An 18,060-nucleotide genomic window follows, 5' to 3' on the forward strand; every position below is an offset into this window, starting at 1 on the left:
CAGGTTCCAGATGGACCTAGTAGGAGTGTGTAGGGTTTTTACTGAGACTACTATCCACATAAACTTTATAAACAAAAAAAAAAAAAAATTATACTGCAAGTTATAAACAATTAAAAATGAATGAGCAGATTAGAGTTTATAGCCAAAGTTGCCTATATTTTCACATACAATTGTTTATATACTGTATGCACATCAAACTATACACTTCAAAAACTGTGTTTGTGGTTGATTTATTAACGCTCTGATCTTCTACAAAGCCAGAGAGCAGAGTGGAGCAGCTCCTCAGAGCAGGAGTTTCCTGTTGTAGTTTCTCATAACTGCTCTCACTTCAGAGAGATTCACACTAACACACAGATCAGCATTAGAGCACTGAGAGCTTAAACACACTACTGATTCCATCTGATCATATTCACAATGAAGAACATCCTCCTCATCATCCTCATTACCATATCAGGTACTCACTGTTAAGAAATGAATAATAATATTTTGAATTGTTTGATTTAATACTTTTCTTTTAATTAAAGTGTTTTTTTTCAGGTGTTTTTGCTGCTGATTGGATTAAACCAGATGTTCTGTCTGAGTCTAGAACAGAGGGAGAATCCGTTACACTGAAATGCTCTTATGACTCAGATAGTGAATATCTGTATCTATACTGGTACAGACAGTATCCTAACAGAGCTCTACAGTATTTACTGTTTAGAGGAGCTCGATCATGGAGTCGTGAAGACACAGCAGACAGTAGATTTGAGTCGACTACATCCAGATCATCCACTGATCTCACTGTTACAGTAAGACTGGCAGATACAGCTCTCTACTACTGTGCTCTTAGAGTAGGAACACAGTGATACAAAGTCTCTGAGAAGCTTTACAAAAACTCACACACCTTCTGTTTACTTTGAACACAAGCAGATCAAAGTAATATCAAACCACACTGCTTATCTCTTATTACACTCTCTCAGAAATGACTGAATGTGGTTTTACAGGTGGTAATAATAAAAAAAGCAGATAGAAAGCAATACATTATACTGGGTACACTCCTTTTTTGCCTCTTTTCTCTCTTGCTGCACCAGAGAATAGAATAACTGAACTAAATTGTATGATTACATATAAAAAGCTGTAGAATTAAAGGCAACTGTTTGGATTTCCCACTGAACACTGGTGGATCGACAGAAACTGCCATGATAAGACCATCTGTTACAAGAGAAAGAAGACGACTTGTATGCTTGTAGCCACAGCAATCATTTAGGCCAACAATCATTTAGAAGAAGATACGGAGTTCAGAAGCTTGAAGTTGGGAGTTTTATCAGTTAATAAAACAAATAACTCAGCCTACAACTGGCCTGTATGTGTATGTGTCTAGAAAAAATAAATGATTGAACAAGGACTAAAACATAGGAAAAAAACACATCACATCCTCATCTGGAGTCTGTCTAAATATTTTGGCCAAAATGAATCTTGTTGTATTGATGATTTTGCAGAGCCAGGAACTAAAAAAGAAAAAAGAGTTGGATGGAAGCAGGTAGAAACTGCAACACAACCTGCTTCAGTCTGATAAACTATGGCACACAAATAAAAGCTGAATTATGACTACATATTATTTTTTATACATAACATAAATCCGTTTCCACAAATCACAAGTGACGGGAGCAGATGGATCAGACAGACTGCCATACATTTATAAATAACATTAAAGGAAATATACAGTGGATTTGTGAGTTGATAAGATTCTTTTGGGGTTTTGCAATCTCTGCTGACCCTGATCACTTAGGCAGAGACTGAAGGATACACCAGAATTGCAGAATCCCTTCTCTCTACTGTAATGGACATTTCTTGCAGGACTGTGTAGACTCTGGGTGGACAGAAAAACTGAAACAACAATAAAGAGAAAAAAAATTACACTCTGCAGCTCATTTCCTCATATGTAAATTATAAATGTGATTTTGATCTGTTAACCTGTTGCATTACTGATTCTTTATAAATGGCATTTGATGGAAACTTACTTGTATTGCCTCCTTTTTGGTGGTTCATCTGGGTTTTTATCTTCCCCTGTTTTATTAATAAAGAAAAAAAATGAATACAAGTCATAATTTATTTGAGAATGTTTATGATCACTTTTTAGAACTTGAAACTGGTGTTTTAGATGCATCTAAAATAAGCTAAAACATAAATCCGTGAGAATATTTGTAAGCAGATTCAAGCTGTAACCTATTTTATAACAATGAGGTAAAGTTTACAATGGTATGAAATGGTTTGTATAATCCTGATCATTTTCATTATTTTAAATTATGTATTATTGGTTGTTCGGATCAGCAATTGCAGTTAAATATATCATATAGCAGACAAATACAGTGATAGTTGAGAAGTGAAATGAAGTTTATAGGATTTACAGAAATTGCGCACGTCAAGTCCTTTTATCATATGCAGATTCTTCCCCACTTAAAAGGAATTGACCCTCTACACAGAATATCCACTGGATTTCACTCAATGATCAGACAGATATCTTCTTTACTCTTTTTTATTTTAATACATTTCTCATTTCAGTTGTCTTTTTCATTTAAAGTCTCCAGATGATTTTGTGGTTATTTCCTAGATAATTAATTTGATGATCTGATTAGAACAGGGTCTGAATAGTTAAAATGGTTTGGGCTAGCTTGGATTAGCTCTGATAGCCACAACAGGTCAAAGATAAAAATAGACAAATAACTTGGACTATTTCTGAGTTAGCTTGCTCGGTCAATAGTGGCTCCTGCTGCTCTTTTCCAAGCATGAGGCTCCATCCCATCCTCATCACCAGTTTATAATATGTTTTCAGCATAATGCTAGCCTAAGTTACCAGACAGTGTCTCTGTAATAAACTTCTCACTATAGATTAGCAAGCTATCTACACAGAGTAACAGGCTGAGACCGTGGCTGCACTTCTTCAGAGAATCTTTATTACTAGAACTACACTTCTCTGATCTTCATTCCTCTGTTCTTATAACTAATGTAGGAGGAGTCTTTACATGCTTGAAAAGTAGCTCCCAGATCTCTCCTCATTATCTGAACACTGGAGTCACCATGATGTTCCTGTGCTCTCTGACTGTGTTTATCATCATACTTGGTAAATCTTCTACATTTAAATCTGCAGTTTCTCAGTTTTGCTGTTTTTATGTTTAAATTCCATATAACACTATCTGCTAATGAAAGTACAGTTTATGAAGTTTTACTGATTTCTTCCACAGGGAACGGTTCTGCACAGTCAATAGAACCTCTAAAGGACAAAATGCAGGTTCATGCTGATCAAACAGTTACTCTCTCCTGCAAGTATAGTTCTGGGGACTATCTGCACTGGTATCGGCAGTATTCTGGATCCAGACCAGAGTTTTTACTCAGAATCATGGTGTCCAGAAACAAAAATATACTACACGCAACTCCTAAGTTTGAGCGACTGGATGCTGAAGTTAATGAAGCTGATAATAAAGTGGATCTGATCATCTCCTCTACTTCAGTATCAGACTCTGCTCTCTACTACTGCGCTCTGCAGCCCACAGTGACAGAAACCCACCAAACACTGTACTAAAACCTGTTTAAGGAAATATGTAGAAACACTTATATTTCAGGAGGGGGCGCTGTTTCTCTTCTGCTTCCTCTCCATTCAGGTTATAACATCAGTCTGCTTTGGAACATAGTCAGGAACAAAGTAACATCAGTCATAGTCAGGAACAAAGGGGATCCAGTAACTATTGATGGGATAGACTTTTAGTTTAAGGCCACAATTGAGCAAATCCAACCACTACCAGCATGTCTGTGTTTCATTCAGTACTGTCTGATTCCCTGCTAAACATTTCAGCTCAAGACCAGCTGATGATCCAGAAAAACACCATACGCTGCTCAAGAACTAGATAATGAGCTAGACTACCAACATATGTTTTTCCAAGTTATGTTTTTTCTAGATAATCAGCTGTTTGGAGTGATCAGTGTCATTAAACTGTTTAGTTACAGATACCAGTAAAGTGCAGGATCCAGAGTGAGCTTTAATGGGGTTGGTGTGGAGTGGATTGTTCATAATGATGATGATTATAATCATGGTGATAATATATAATTCTCTCTTCATATACAGAGACATAATTACAGTAATGGTCCAGTAGAGGGCAGATTTCCTCTAAAACTGTAGAAGAACTGTAACAGATGGTGTGGTTTGTGTCACTGAGCTGCTGTAAGAAGGGAAGTGAGGGAAGCTGAAGTGAATTATGAACATTTAAACACTAGAGCAACACTGAGCTGCAGCACCACTGTTCAGTTATGACTCGTCTTCATCACTGGTGGCTTCCTTTTCTGATTTTAGGTAAGATTCAGTTAAAGCTGAAACAGAACATGTATTTCTCATTATCTCAGTGTGGAGTACAGTAAGTTAATATAGGACAGATTTTAGTACGTCTCTATCTCTCCAGCAGGTTCCACTTCTGGTGAGGGAATAGAACCAAGTTCTTCCACTGTTAATGTCCTACAGGGAGGTTCTGTTACCCTGTCCTGCAAATACAATGGATCTGCTGCAACTGATTATCTGCTGTGGTTCCGTCAGTATTCCAGATCCAGACCTGAGTTCCTGATCTTGGTGGATGAAGCTAACTCTGAGATTAAAGCTGATCCTCCAGTTGATGGAGTTTCTGCAAAAGTAAATGAAAAGAAAAACAGTGTGAATCTGAGCATCTCCTCTACTGCAGTATCAGACTCTGCTCTCTACTACTGTGCTCTGAGGCCCACAGTGACAGAAACCCACCAAACACTGTATTAAAACTTTACATATCAGACTTCAGTAGAGTTCCTGCCTTTTTATCTCCTGGGATTTTATATTTGTGATTATACTTATTGATACAGTTCCCATTTCAAACTATCATTATCCTATTTAAATTCCAAGCTTGAACTGAACTCCACAAACACTAACCCTAGGCTCACTGAAGGTGCCACAGTTTTTTTTTATTACAGATTTTTGCTTGATATTTATTTGGGTCTGTAGGTTTATATTATTGATGCTGTAATAGTTCATAAGCAGGTGATTTTTAGTGGATTAGAATGGTAAACAGATTGTTCACAGTCTTGATCTAGTTCTTTCTGAGATATTTTGCTCGGTCAATAGCGGCTCCTGCTGCTCTTTTCCAAGCATGAGGCTCCATCCCATCCTCATCACCAGTTTATAATATGTTTTCAGCATAATGCTAGTCTAAGTTACCAGACAATGTCTCTGTATTTAAACTTCTCACTATAGATTAGCAAGCTAGCTACACAGAGAAACAAGCTGAGACCGTGGCTACACTTCTTCAGAGAATCTTTATTACTAGAACTACACTTCTCTGATCTTCATTCCTCTGTTCTTATAACTAATGTAGGAGGAGTCTTTACATGCTTGAAAAGTAGCTCCCAGATCTCTCCTCATTATCTGAACACTGGAGTCACCATGATGTTCCTGTGCTCTCTGACTGTGTTTATCATCATACTTGGTAAATATTCTACATTTAAATCTGCAGTTTCTCAGTTTTGCTGTTTTTATGTTTAAATTCCATATAACACTGTCTGCTAATGAAAGTACAGTTTATAAAGTTTTATTGATTTCTTCTACAGGGAACGGTTCTGCACAGTCAATAGAACCTCTAAAGGACAAAATGCAGGTTCATGCTGATCAAACAGTTACTCTCTCCTGCAAGTATAGTTCTGGGGACTATCTGCACTGGTATCGGCAGTATCCTGGATCCAGACCAGAGTTTTTACTCAGAATCATGGTGTCCAAAAACAAAAATATACTACACGCAACTCCTAAGTTTGAGCGACTGGATGCTGAATTGAATGAAGCTGATAATAAAGTGGATCTGATCATCTCCTCTACTGCAGTATCAGACTCTGCTCTCTACTACTGCGCTCTGCAGCCCACAGTGACAGAAACCCACCAAACACTGTACTAAAACCTGTTTTAGGAAATATGTAGAAACACTTATATTTCAGGAGGGGGCGCTGTTTCTCTTCTGATTGTTTATCTTCAGCTTTTTCACCATTCAGATTATAACACCAGTCTGCTTTTGGACATCAATCATCATCATAGAAGAAGAAACAGAAATAAAAAACATTATTAAAGGCCAATCACAAAAATGTGTTGAAGTTTAAAGTGATTTACTGATCTTAAATTTAAGGTTAATATCTCAAGATAAATGAAATAAAAATGAATTGTAAAAGTGTAAGTGTTTTAAGGGCTTTAAACCGAACATCTAATAGATCATTATCTAATGGATTATCCTACATCCGTACTTTACAACCATACAGCGCTGCAGGACTTTTATTTTGACAGCTAGATGCCGGATTGGCTCCTCAGCGGGACTAGAGTTGTGTGATGTGATTGGCTCCTCAGCGGAGCTCCGGGGGTCTGTATTGGATCAGATCAAGTAACAGAGTCATTGTGATGTATTGATTGGACATGTTCTAATAGTTTCAGCGCTTTGGACAGATGTTTGCTGTGGTTTAAAATGAAGACTGTATTCTCTGTAGGTGAATATGGAAGGGTGGTTAGAGTTTCCCCCGGTCTCCAGTAAAGTGGAGCAGCAGAAGATCCAGCTCTGATCAGCAGCTCCACACCTTTGTACTCAGACTGCTCTGCTGGAGGAACACCATCAGCTCACCTGCTGCAGGTATGGAGATGTTCCACTCTTCACCTTCACACTGCTCTACATTTACTCTTAGACACACAGAAACACATTCAGAAGGAGCAGCATTTAACATCACACACAAGCAGCTTCATCCAGGAGCTGGAGGATCATCTTCTCCTAGTTATCTCTGATCAACACTTTCATTCTGCTTTATTTAAGATGAACAGGAGATTTAGGGGCTACTTACAAACCCTGAGTGGTGATTTATTGGGGGAATAATTCTCTTGTTAAAGTGTTAAATTGTACTGTTATTGTTTGTAAACTTCTTCATGCTGACTGTAAAAGACATTTTCTGCCGAATCGGTGCCATTTCTGTCCCCAGGACATTACACACAAATGTGCACATAAAAGAACTGTAAAATACATTTTATTTTTAAGAATAGTCTCTTGTACATTGACTTTGTTGCAAAAGTAATATATGTATTTAATAAACATTAATAAAAACTACTTAGAGCACTGAAAAAATAGCAACAAAGCTGAAGTTTCGGATTTCCGTTCCACCTTAAATGCTTTCTGCAGTTACATGCGGCAACTGAAAAAACACATTTACGCACAATGCTGTGTGAACGCTCTGCATAAGAATAGAAAAACAAAGTTAAATTTAGACTTGAGTAGACTAGTTAAAATAATATAAGAGAACATACAATAAAAATTATTATTATTATTATTATTATTATTATTATTATTATTATTATTATTATTTAATATAGACTTAATATATCAGACTGTTAAAATCCTGAAATGGAACAAATTGGTCAAAATGCGCTTTGGCTACAATTCTCAGGCTATTATAAATTTTAAGTCATCTCAAAAAAACTATCAGAATTAAGATACAAAATATCATACTGTTAAAATCCTCAAGAACAACACACATTAATGTCTGATTTTTTTTTACACTGACCCTGTCAACATAGCATGTAACATAATAGAGTGTATTGTCAAATTGCACTATGGGCCTAAATCCCAGACCATTCTTTCATCGGTCTTAAACTGTTTTAAAAAAATGACTGTCAGACCTGAACAATATATCATGCTGTTAAAATCCTAATGAAGAACAAATATTACTGTGCAATTTTAATGACCCTGTAAACACAGTGTGTTATAATATAAGAAATAGTCAATTTGCACTGTGGGCCTAATTCCAGGGCATTTTTTTTCATTAGGCTTAAGCTATCTCAATAAACTGACTTTCAGACTTAGGAAACAATATACCATACTGTAGAGGAGGCAGACAACAGGCCTGTGCCTTGTTTTCCTACTGCGTATTCGTTCTTTCAGTACTTCAGATGAGACTTAGGGGAGATACTAATTTAAACTAATCTGACTCCAATTTATAAATACCAATTAGGTAAAAAAAAGTTACCAATTATACGTAGCACACTTACTAAGAATTAGATTTATATCTAAAACATAACCATTTCTGGTTTAATTAGTTCAGTGATAAGAGATATTGGGAAAAAAAATCAGAACGAACGGTTACAAAACATAACACTCAAACTTTTTGGCTCCTTCAGAGACTAAGTGTGTGACATAGCACCCAGTGGAACTCGTATAAGTATGGAAGTCTAATAAAATAAAAGAAACTTAGACCACAGACCTCTTAGACTCAACAAAGCAATCACTACAAATTTAGTTTATTGTGACTTAAATTGACATATGAAACAATATTTCTAAAGTAATCTAAAAGACTTAGTCAAACAAGACAACAGTGAGGAATATTGCATAGTATATTTAAAATAGAATATTGCATAATATATTTAAAATAGTGGTTACATGCAGAACAAGGGAGGTCTCTTGGTTACAGACCAACTTTGGGAGGTCCTATACCTCCAGACAAAACCTGGAGACTATGTCTTTGTGCTTTTTTTTTAATTATCCAACCAGAACAATATGCTTCATAATTACATGGTAATTGGAATTTGGCACTATTTACATTTGAACATCTTTGACCATCATGACCATTGTCACAACACAAACACATCCACATTTCATATAAGCAAGGTGCAATTCATATTCAGATTTTAAGGGTTTTTTCACCTTGTCAACTGCCCCTTGGCCAGGCTTCAGAATTTGATTAACAATTGATCAATGGTACAATGGTGAGAAGCAGAGGTGTGCAAAGACAATTAGGGTACCCCATTAAATACTTAGTCTTACAATACTGTTAAAATCTTTATTACTGTGTTTTTTTTTTTTTTTTTTTTATAATGACCCTGTAAACACAGTCTGTAACATAATAGAATGTATGGTCAAGTCGCAATTTGGGTATAATTCCCAGGGTATTATCTACTCAGTCTTAAGCCATCTCAAAGAACTGACTGTCAAACAATAGATTACAGTTAGAGTTCCGAACATCAACAAATATTACTGTGCATTTCTTCTGTTTTTTTCCCATTACATTGAATCCTATTATCTCACGGTTATTATTAAAAATAATCTACAGTAATATTTCTTAATCTTCAGGATTTTAGTAGTCTGATATTGTTTCTTATGTGTAATAGTAATTTTTTTGAGATGGTGGGAGAATGAGGAGATAATGCTCTGAGAATTAGACCCAAAGTGGCATTTGATAATTATTCTATATTACATGGCTATAAACATACACATAGACATATATGTATTACATGCTGATGGGGTCATTTTGGAAAATGTCCACAGTGTTGTTTTTTTTTTTTTTTTTTCCCAGGATTTGAACAGCCTTATTGTGTTTTAAGTCTATATATATATATTTATTATATTATTTTATCTAATGTTCTCTTTAATTATATTTTATCTACTCTATTCAAGTCTAAATTAAACTTGGAGCGTCTTTCTGTGCGTAAATGTGGCTTTTTACTATTAAATCCCGCCATCTATAGGCGATCGCATGTAACTGCAGCAAGCGTCTAAGGTGGAACGTAAATCTGAAAAAGATATTGGTGAAAAAGGACCAACTTCAGCCTTATAAAATAGCATTTGTTTACTTTCCCTACTCTCTAGATGTATTTTTATTTTCTTACATTGTTGTTTGACTCCAAATCCCATCTAAGCTTTAAAAATATTTAAGTGAAAATGCACATTTTAGTTTTGACCCTAGGTTATCACTTAGTCCTTAATCACTTAGGTTATCACAAGTCGCATCTACAACAGGAAGTGACATCAGTTGGCTCTTCTGAAAACCATGGGATGATCAAAATTAAGTTTCCTCATTAGTTTATTTGTATATTTGATCTTATTGTAACTTTGACTGAGAAGGTCAATCTCAACGCTCTGTCCTGTTACCTAAATTAATTCTTATATCTTATTTGTCTATTTTAAAATAAACATTTTGGGAAAATCACTAAAAGGTGCTCATTGTCCTCATGTTGTTATCATATCAGTAATTTAGCCTTTTTCACGGTTTTGCTAATTCTGTGCTAAAAACCCAGTTTTTGTTTCTTGAAGTCCTGTTACTAATAACATACAACAAACACAATGTGCATGCATATATAGTGATTATTTGAACAAGCTATCAACTATTTATTTAAAATAAACGCTTTTTGAGAGAAAGGAATTAGTGTAGCCGCTCTTAAACAAGCTTTTTAAATATCACATGGGTTTTGGTAACATTTTAGGCTTAGAAACCTTGTAAAAAATAAGTAAAGCTATATGAGATTGGTCAGTGTAACATTTATCAGTTAAATTTTCTGACCATATCGGGCTAAATTCTAAAAAAGAAAATTGGGTATAAAACTTAGTTTTTTTTTTCATTCAGTATAGTTAAGATCCAATTTTTTCACATATACATTTTTTTGTTTTGACCTTTCACAAACAGAATTTTGTGAAAAATGAAAAGTTGAATCTTCTCTCGATTTTCAGATTTGTCCATTTTTGTATTTAGTAACACATATCTGATGTTATAATCCAACTTGCAAAATTCTAAAATTTGAAAATAAGAAAAAGATAATATTTGATTGAAATACTGATTGTAAGGGGCAGAGAGGAAAAAAAACTAAAATTGGAAAAATAGAAAACTATTTTTTTTGTACACTGCACTACATCAAAAAAGATTAAATAATGGGTTTTAACATAAATTTTTAAATTTTTGCATTTAGCCTAAAAAGGTCAAAAATGTAATTAATAATCGTTACACTGACAGAGATTGACCAGGACACTGTTTAAGTGGTTAAATATATGTGTTATTAGATTCAAAGTTGAAAAAGATTAAGAAAATTTTAGTTTAATTTGGAAGTTACAACAAACAAATGGCACCCATGTGGTGAAATGGCCCAACTACATAAAAGAGAAGTTAGTCGGCACTATGCTCACAGTTTACCAATTACACACATGAGTCTGTTATCTTAAGCAATAAAACAGACAACGGCAGGCAATTGTTTAAGAGATCATTGTATGATAAAATATCCATGTCTACTGAAGGTGGAGAATTTCTGCAGACAACAGGGAACAGGCATTAACGTGTCTGTTCTGTGGTGCTCTGCTCTTCTACTAACAGAAAAGCAGGAGTGATGACATTGGTTTGGCATTGATCAGAAAAATAATGACAGTAATATTAACAGAATTAAAGAGTACAGCCCCAAACAGTCATGCTGTGATGTAAACATCTTCTCCTGTAGAAAAAGCTAAAGATCTCAAAGATTGAATAGTTGGTCCATTTTCTCTGCTGTGTATCTTAGGGTTGAAACATCCTTTCCACTATTTAAACCTTACTCTGAGGTTTATAAAGTATTTGCACCCTTACAGATTTCTTTTGTTTTTGCATTTTTGTAATACTTTCAGAGTATAAAACTTTAATATCAGACAAATATAATCTGAGTAAATGCAAAAAGCCTTTTTTAAATGACGATTATGAAGAAAAACCCTTTGTGAAAGTGTTTGCTCCCCCATAAATTAACTGTGATAATCACACTTTTTGGTTAGCTGAGTTATATTTCACCATCCACAAACAGGCCTAATTATTGCCAGACCTTTAGAATCAATTAATCACTTAAATTGAACCTGTCTGATAACAAGAAGCAGATAAAAGATCTTAAGAAAAAGCAACACATTGTGCTGCGATCTCAAGAAATTTAAAAACGTCATTGATCATGTCAGTCTGGAAAATGTTACAAAGTCATTTCTAAAGCTTTTGGACTCCAGCAGACCACAGTTAAAACTGTTATTCAAAATTGGAGAAAACATAAAACACTGGTGAACCTTCCCAGGAGTGGCTGGCCTAACAAAAGTATTCCAAAAGGGCATGGACAACTCATCCAGGAGGTCACAAAAGAACCAAGAAAAACCATATAAATAGCTGCAGGTCTCACTTGCTTCAGTTAAGGTCATTGTTAGTGATTTAATAATGAGAAAGAGACTGATTGAAAATTGTCTCCATGGGAGAGTTCCAACGCAAAAAACACTGCGATTGTTTAAGAACTTTTGAACAAAAGATTAAGGTCAAAATGATAAGGTAGAACTAGAACCACAGTCTACAGCATATATTACCAAGACTGAAGAAAGAGCTTCTTCCTTTGCTGCAGCCATGTTTGTCTGTGTCAGATACATATCAGATACATATCAGATACATATCAAATGATCTAACTCAAGCAAAGATTGCGATTATCAGAAGCATGCCATAACTTTTCAAAGAAAAGATAACTTACCCTTATCTATATTAAAATGCTGCAGCCTAAGACCAACAGAAACTGTCGGCACAAAGCAGTCAAATCTTAATATTATGGGGTTTCCCAAAGGTTTCTTAGCACAGAGATAATTTCTAGATGGTTAAGCAAGCATCAGATGTTCTTAATGCTTAGATGCTTGTGTGAAACTGGGCCCCGACCCAGTGTCCACAATTACTCTAGAGCATCTGTTCACTAATGTTTACCATAACTGTATTGGCTTGGCTATGGCTTTAGTTATCTTTTTTGGTATGTAAGTATGCACAAAAATGGTTACAGCCGCAAATGTTTTCTGCAAATGCATACTGATTACTTCCTATGTTGTGTAATTTTAAGAGACATTGTAAACCCTATAGTAATCAAAGCCTTCATTTAAAACCTTATGGTTTAATATTCAACATACTCCTAACAGAAGAATAAGCCACAAACCTATACAAAGCTCAGTAATACAAAAAAGAAAAAATCTGATCTACATTTTTGGTCATACCTCCCAGCACTACAGTGCATTTTTATTTATCTAACAGATTGCTTACATTTTTTTGTTAATGATGTAACTCATGATTATAGTAGCTAAATGATTTTCTGTTATTTTAAATTATATTTTTTCTGTTACTTTCTAGAACTGAATGCTGTCCTGTTCCCAGGTCATCTTCTGATCCCATTGTCAACTTAACTACCTGATTTGAAGTTTTTGAAGTTGCACAAATACCATCAGAAGATTTCAAACAGATATTAAGTTGCTGAATGAAGAGGAGAACATGGCATCCAGAGAAATCTCTAACGTTCAGAAAACGCCCGCTTCAACACCTCACAAACAAATGCGGAAAAATAGAGGCAAGAAGAAAACTCACATCTGTTCAGACTGTGGCAAAAGTTTTAATAGCCAGAGAGATCTCACAACACACCAGCGCATTCACACTGGAGAGAAACCATTTCATTGTTTAGACTGTGGAAAGAGATTTAATCAACAGATTCATCTCAGTAGACACCGGCTCACTCACACAGGAGAGAAACCGTTTCACTGTTCAGAGTGTGGAAAGAGTTTTAATCAACAGATTTATCTCAAAATACACCAGCGCATTCACACTGGAGAGAAACCGTATCACTGCTCAGACTGTGGGAGGAGTTTTACTATACAGGGTAACTTCAAAAAACATCAGCGCCTTCACACTGGAGAGAATCTTTATCACTGCTCAGATTGTGGAAAGAGTTTTAATCATTGGGGTAATTTCCAGCGACACCAGTACATTCACACAGGAGTAAAACCATATCACTGCTCAGACTGCGGGAAGAGTTTTAATCATCGGGGTAATTTCCAGCAACACCGTCTCATTCACACAGGAGAGAAACCGTATCACTGTTCAGACTGTGGGAAGAGTTTTAATCATCGGTGTAATTTCCAGCGACATCGTCAAATTCACACAGGAGTAACAGACATCCCAAGTTGCAAAAGTTGATTTCCTCTCTGTTTTCTCTCTCTCCTTACCACACACGATTACAGAAAAAAAAGTCTGTCCCCTGTGTGCGCGTTTGTGTGCAGTGCACTCTTGGGGCATTATATGTGACTTGCGGGCATCCGGGAACCACTATCGAAATACGGGAGACTCCCACAGCTTCAGGGAGACTTGGTTTGCCTGGAGTAAAACCATATCACTGTTCTACACCTGTTATGATATGATATTGCCTACTACTTCCATCTTAGATCTAGTTTGGGTAGTTTTTACCAGTAACGGATTTTAGAGCTCAGAAGCTGATGTTTGTTGGGAGAAGTTATTGAAGAAAGCTGGTCATCCAGGCAAGACCTAAACCGTTCATCTTGACTAGCAAGGTGTTGTTTTTCCATTGTCCAAGTTTGATGTAATAGCTGGTTTATAAAATAGATAGGTAGTTAGTTTTATTTTTGTCATTGCTTAGTACCAATACACAGTGTTAGAAATTTGGCTTTCAGGAATCAGTAGTCAGAATTTGTTAGAAATATGCCATCCGGGTCACGGCACCAAGTTGTTAGAAATTCGGCCTTCAGGAATCAGGAGACGGCTTCAGAGATGACTTGAGTTTATTCTCGTGCAGACAGAAAATATACGCGGGCACAGCTTAGTTGGTTGTTGCTCCCTCTGTGTCCGCCTGACTAGTCCATCTGACTTTCTGTCTGTTACTGTCTGACCAACTGTCTTACTGACCGAGACATTTCAGTAGGACTTTACATACAGTAAAAACTGCTTTGAACACAGCAGGGGGATGAAAGGTAGGGGTTTAGGTAGGAGTATGTGGGGGGTGTCTTCATTGGGCCTTGATGGTCATCAGATGGTCGTCACCTTGATTGGGATTTCAAATTATAATATTAATGACTTTTAAACAAAGGAGGCAATGTTGACTATCTGCAGAGACAGATGGCCATCAACTATCTTCAGCAATGATAAAGAGTATGAAGTGTAAAGAGGTATAGGGGGGTAGGGTGTAAGTAAGTGTAGAACCTATGTAAAGCACAATTTGTAATTAACAAACTCACAATGTTGAAAACTTAATAAAAGTACAATTTGTTGTTGACAGAATCTCTCAACAGCAACACCATGCAGTTAGCATGAGCATTTAGCAAAAGTGCAAAAGTACCACATTATCACAACAATGGCAATAAGTACATGTCTACGAATAATATGTTAAATATAATTAGATGCACAGTTTCCAACTAAAGTGAGTACTTCCCCAACATTTCATCAGATATTTTATCCTATCTTTGCATGTGACAACACTACAGAATTAAAACTTCGATATAGCTTGGATTCCTCAGGAAGGATGTTTTGGGCTGTTATCAAGTTGGTAAACTGCTGTGTGGCCCATTTTGCTTCAGAGTGTTACAGTACAGGTTGGAATTCGTGTTTTTGTCAATGAACACCATTCTCTAGTTACGGCAGCACTCTGGCAGCCCCAGAACATGATACTACCACCAGCATGCTCGACTGTAGACAAGGCACAGTTATTGCAGTACTCCTCACCAAGGCACCGCCACACATACTGGACACCATCTGAGCCAAACAAGTTTATTTTAGTCTCTGCAGATCACAGGACATGGTTCCAGTGGTTCATGCTCTTTGACTGTTTGAATAAAAAGGTAATTTTTTTGTGGAATCAGGGAGGTCAGAGTGTTTTCATCAGCAGTGAGAGCTGTGAGGAGAACGTGACCCTGAGTGTCTGAGAAGCTTCTCTGCTGTTCTGGGACCAGTGTATATGAACTTGGCTACAACAAGCTAACCGAGTGAAGTGCTTGAAACCTCTCCTCAGATAGCCAGCGCATGTCTGTTCTACACGGCGTAAAGTTATACACAAGCCATAAGATCTTTCCATCCACTCTTTTTTTTCCCCCGTTTAACTTCTCAGAGACATGAGGATCCTAACATGATACACAAGGACTGGTTGCTGTGTTTATGAAGGACACAGAGCTGAACAACACCATGATGAAAACTTGTTGCTCAGACAGGCTGGAGCGGATCACGTCATCAGAACAAGACAACAAGCTGTTAACTGGATTCTATTGATCTAGACATAATAATGGACTCAATCCAATCCCCCCCCCCTTTTCAGTTTCTTTACTGCCTAAGTTGGTACTGCCCCTTTAAGAGAGGGAGCTAGTTTGAGGGTGCTGCTGTGAAGAGCTGCTGCTGTGAGGAGTTGCTGCTGCTGTAAAGAGAGTATTTTCACCTTAAAAAGGTTCCTTGTGTGTGCTGAACTCATTTTTTACTGAACTCAATCTTTCATTGAGTATTTTTTTGTCTTTTGCTGCATTATTTGGATGATTGTACAGAAGTTTGGAGGTTGTGCTAAACTCCCTCATGTAGCTTTATTAGTTATTAGAAGCACAGCCAACAAAGGTAGAAGCCTTGTCAAATATTGCACCCTTGGTATGTTGCAGTTGATTTTATGTCAAAGTGTAAAATAAGCGAAAGTGTTTTATTTGTGTTATATTGTAGCTTATATTTTCCCTAATTAAGCTAGACTCTGCAATGCTAAGTATAAACACTCTGTTTCACAAATGTATGCTAGACTGATGTAAATGTATCTTTTTGAGTGCTGATTCTACATTGTTGTTAGTCATGTAACTTGCATTTAGGTGTAAAGTGTATTTTTTTTTGTTTTTGTTTTATATTTTATAGTTTTCACGGTGCTGATTACGGTGTTCATCTGAGATAGAGACATACTTGTCCATCTACTGGATTTAAAGACTCTGTGTTTTATTTGATGCCAAGGGCTGCTACATACTCTTTTCTAAAGTTTATTTTTATTTACGTTCATTTTATATATCTGTAATGCAGAAACAAATTTTCCAATAAACTTTCTTTTACAATATTTTAAATTAGAAAAATTGATTCAATGGTCATCTTTTCAAGTTCTGAGATTTCTCGCATCTGTGTTTTATCTAAGTCATGCTGTTGTAAAGTACCCTACACCAATTACAGTGACACCATCTGCAGAAAGATGATGCTGCAGCTCTTTGGAGGTGGTCTGTGGATTGTCCTTGATTGTTCTCACCATTCTTCTTCTCTGCCTTTCTTAAATTTTTTGGTCTGCCACTTCTGGGCTTAACAAGAACTGTCCCTGTGCTCTTCCGTTTTCTTACTTTGTTCCTCACAGTGGAAACTGACAGGTTAAATCTCTTTTTGTATTTGTTTTGATGAGCCCATGATGCCACTCTTCAGAGGAGATTCAAATAGGAGAACAACTTGCAATTGGCCACCTTAAATACCTTTTCTCATGATTGGATACACCTGGCTATGAAGTTCAAAGCTCAATGAGCTTACGAAACCAATTTTGTGCTTCAATAAGTCAGTAAAAAGTAGTTAGCAGTATTCAAATCAGTAAAATGATAAGGGTGCCCATACTTTTGCACCGGTCAAATTTTGGTTTGATGCATATTGCACATTTTCTGTTAATAAACCTCATTTCAATACTGAAATATTACTGTGTCCATCAGTTATTAGATATATCAAACTGAAACACCCAAATATTTAGAACTAAAAATAATTAAGATTAATAGGGGAGCCCAAACTTTATCACATGACTGTATTTAGGCATTAATGGCTGTATATATTTTTTATTTATTTATGTATTTATTACATTTTTTATGTAATTTTCATGATTTTCCTTTATAAATCATTGGTTGTTCCGATCAGCAATTTCGGGTAAATATATATTATAGCAGATGAAACAGTGATATTTGATTAATAAAATTACGTTTATAGGATTTAGAGAAAGTGTGCAATAATTCTGTAAACTAAATCGGGCAGTTGCATAAATTTGGGCACCCTTGTAGTTTTATTGATTTGAATTCCTTTAGCACCAATTATTTGAACACAACATTTGTTTGGTGAACTCATTGACCTTTGACCTACATACACAGGTGAATCCAATTATGAGAAAGGGTTAAAGGTAAAAAAAAAAACTCACTTGACCTGAAAACAAAGACTGTTCAAAATCATCTCAGAGATTTCAGCTGTCAGTTTCCAGATTGAGGAAATGGAAGACTACAGACACTTCTAGTTAAGGAGTAAGAAAAATCTGGGATAATCAGAGGTGAGGACAGCTTAATCCCGTTTCACCCCTGGGCCCTACCGCTTACCCCTACCCCTTTTCGAGTGTAACCCTTCCACTTGGAACAGAGTTACAATCCTCCCCCTAAGAATTGGGACGTCCCTTTAAGCACCCGATATGTCATCAGGAGCACTAAAGTTTAGTAACCTGTGCTGCCCTTCATACAGATT

The 18,060-nt window shown here is 36.2% G+C and overlaps 2 protein-coding genes across 4 annotated transcripts in view; one reads left to right on the top strand and one right to left on the bottom strand.

The window, feature by feature from the left end:
• Positions 1-18,060, bottom strand: part of LOC111190415 (zinc finger protein OZF-like) — a 589,012-nt gene that overhangs the window by 391,736 nt on the left and 179,216 nt on the right. The window lies entirely within an intron of this gene.
• The window catches only part of LOC111190412 (zinc finger protein 345), a 406,705-nt gene that overhangs the window by 218,475 nt on the left and 170,170 nt on the right, over positions 1-18,060 (top strand). The window contains exons 1-2 of one of the 3 annotated variants that reach the window (XR_007440231.1): positions 6,390-6,653; positions 12,928-16,664. The exons of 1 other annotated variant lie outside the window; for it this stretch is intronic. The gene's annotated coding sequence lies outside the window, so the exon portion shown is untranslated. Of the gene's footprint in view, positions 1-6,389; positions 6,654-12,927; positions 16,665-18,060 lie in introns of those variants that run through there. One more of the 3 variants, XM_049482436.1, reaches the window with a different exon arrangement.

Source organism: Astyanax mexicanus, chromosome 8 (genome assembly GCF_023375975.1).
Source record: "Astyanax mexicanus isolate ESR-SI-001 chromosome 8, AstMex3_surface, whole genome shotgun sequence".
Taxonomy (NCBI): Eukaryota; Metazoa; Chordata; class Actinopteri; order Characiformes; family Acestrorhamphidae; genus Astyanax; species Astyanax mexicanus.